A 3003-nucleotide genomic window follows, 5' to 3' on the forward strand; every position below is an offset into this window, starting at 1 on the left:
TCACGATGTTGTCAGGTGGCTGCAGCCCATAAGTGCACATTCTGGCTGATACAAGCCACATCACAGTGGTTTGGCTGCTTTAAAACCCACTTCCTTGTCTCGTGAACATCTGACTGCTGTGCCCCCTTTTCTTTGTCTTTTAAAGAAAAGGAGAGAAACATTTGCTCCCTAGGATCTATCCATTAAATGTGCCACACTTTAAAAAGGCAATTTGGTGTCCTTTTCCTACTTAATGCGCAACATACTTCATGGCTGGATATCCATAAAGTGATTGCAATGGGATTAGCGGCTGGGCTAGATGTGCTCTTAGGGTCTTTTTCAGCCTCGTGACACTTGATGGTTTGAACAGGAGAGTGCTAAGAGAACCAGGATTACTTTGGTGGCCTGGCAAAGTGGCAAAATACTTTTCCACATTACTAAGGTTGCTGCCTCTAGCTCTTTCGGAAGAGGAGAGCATTTTGGAAAGAGGCCTAAGCTTTATCCCTCACTCCTCTGAGCTCTGAAATGGCCTGACTGAGTCTGTGTGAGCAAAGATAACATATTGAGAAGCTACATCAGGGAGAGGTTTAGACAAGAGTCGGGCTGCAGGTCAGAGTGTAAAACACAGCTCTTGAAATATCACTGGGGTGCAAACCTTCTCCCTCACTCCAAAATCTGGTGACAGTCAGGGTATGTTAAGCATGCCATGAATCTATGCCGAATCTATATGTGAATAAACCATGTATCCCAGAATGCCTTAAGAGCGGCTCCAGATTGGTATATTCTGTCAAAGGTTTCTGACAAATACAGTGCAACAGTGGTGGATTTATTCTGCTTTAGTTTGTGTCCTGATGTTTCCCCAATGCTAGCACATTATTGTCATCTGGAAAGGAAAAACATAAACCTGAACGTTGTCATAAGGGCAATCCAGGCAGAGAATATAACAACTCTTGGTTAGCTGTTAAGGCAGACCCACTATCCTGGTAGACCTTTCAGAATCAGCAGGGATACAGATGCATGATGGAAAGGGTAGCTGGAAGGCTCATTTTGGCACCTGAGGTGAACCACAAAATGGAGTGAAGATCTACCTCAGGAACAAGGGGGGACTAAAGAGCTACATCGGGAACAAGGTTTAGAACAAGGGTTCACCAGGAGGCTGCTGTAGAGGCAGTCTAGGGAGGAGCTGCCAAGGAGACAGTAGATCCAGACTCCAAGGAGTGTGCTGCAGCCGTCACTGTCACTGTGGCACTGGCAGCAAAGTTATCCCCACCACAGTAGAATTGATATTTTTTTAAAAATATCACATATATGCACGCCTCCACTTAACTTATAAGAGGACTCTAGAAAGGGAGCTGGCTCCTGAAAAATAATAACTTTAGCAACTCAAGCTCACAAAATTTTAACAAGACATTGTCAAGAAGCATAAACACACAAATCAGGGACAGTGATTTGCCCGAGACAGGGAGGAGATAAGAACTGTCCCTAATAAACAGGGATAACTGAAGCATTTGTCATATTCCTCCAGGACTTGAATTTTTAAGGGATATATGCCAAGAACACATCATCTAAAATTGGCAGAAGTGACACATCAGTGAGAGCTAGAAACTTTATTTTCCTCACCCAGCAAAAGAAATAGACACAAGCTGATTAGTCTGACCAAATATAGCCCTGGGGGAGAAGTCTGTCATTCATCCGCTTGTGGTAAACTTCCTTGCTATTTAAAAATACAGATATATGAAAAATTCAACTTCCTCTTTCCTGTACTTTGGCGACCAGTGGGGAGGTGATGCAGAGAAATAATAGCAGGACAGAAATGACTATATGGGATTATTTACGGCTGAGTCCAGCATTGCAATACCACTTTTGCGCAGTGACGTGAACTCACTGCATTTGCAAGCTGACCTTGTGTTTCTCTTGGAAGCAGACGGGAAGAAATTCAAAATTAAAATGACACCGTCATCACAAATATGGTATCCTGCTTGTTTCCTTTTTAGATAGATAGATAGATAGATAGATAGATAGATAGATAAGAGAAATGTATTGGGGTCAGACCTGAGGAAGCTTTATATGTAGAACTGCACTCCATGTTATTGGACTACAACTCCCATCAGTCCAAGCTACTTTGGCTAAAGGCCAAGGATAATAGGAGTTGTCATCCAAAAAAAAAACTTCAGAAGAACATCACACTGGCTATTCCTGACCTAAATAGCAATATATTTGTATAGGTTTGTTGTGGGTCAAGTCTGATTTATCCATGAAACCCTTAAAGGCTTGTGGTTCTGTGTCCAGTTTCTTTGTAAGATAATTGCTTTAGCTGGCCAGCTAAGTAGCATAATTTACATGTCCAAAAAAGTTGCCCTGTTGCCTTAAGGGAAAAATTGGAGCAACCCTCTTCCATCCCTCACCTAATTGGAAGTGGGTGGCGCTGTGGGTAAAAGCCTCAGCGCCTAGGGCTTGCCGATCGAAAGGTCGGCAGTTCGAATCCCCGCGGCGGGGTGCGCTCCCGCTGCTCGGTCCCAGCGCCTGCCAACCTAGCAGTTCGAAAGCACCCCCGGGGGCAAGTAGATAAATAGGTACCGCTTACCAGCGGGAAGGTAAACGGCGTTCCGTGTGCTGCGCTGGCTCGCCAGATGCAGCTTTGTCACGCTGGCCACGTGACCCGGAAGTGTCTCCGGACAGCGCTGGCCCCCGGCCTCTTGAGTGAGATGGGCGCACAAACCCCAGAGTCTGTCAAGACTGGCCCGTTCGGGCAGGGGTACCTTTACCTTTACCTTTATACCTTGTAAGGTAGAAGAAAAATAGCCAGAGTATCACCAGAGATTGGTGAGTTAATTGTGTTCAAGGTCCTTGCATTAATTTACAAGGTTCTTGACAACTTTGGCAAAGGATCCCTCAAGGACCACTTGATCCCTCATTCCAGGGGAGTCACTGGGAGTTGTTCCCCCGTGGCTCAGATGCGCAGCATTCGATATTATGGGCCCAGTTTTATGGAACTCTCTTCCAGATGTGATGAGTCAGCCCCAC

Source organism: Podarcis vaucheri, assembly GCF_965113315.1.
Source record: "Podarcis vaucheri genome assembly, chromosome: 13".
NCBI classification, from domain to species: domain Eukaryota; kingdom Metazoa; phylum Chordata; class Lepidosauria; order Squamata; family Lacertidae; genus Podarcis; species Podarcis vaucheri.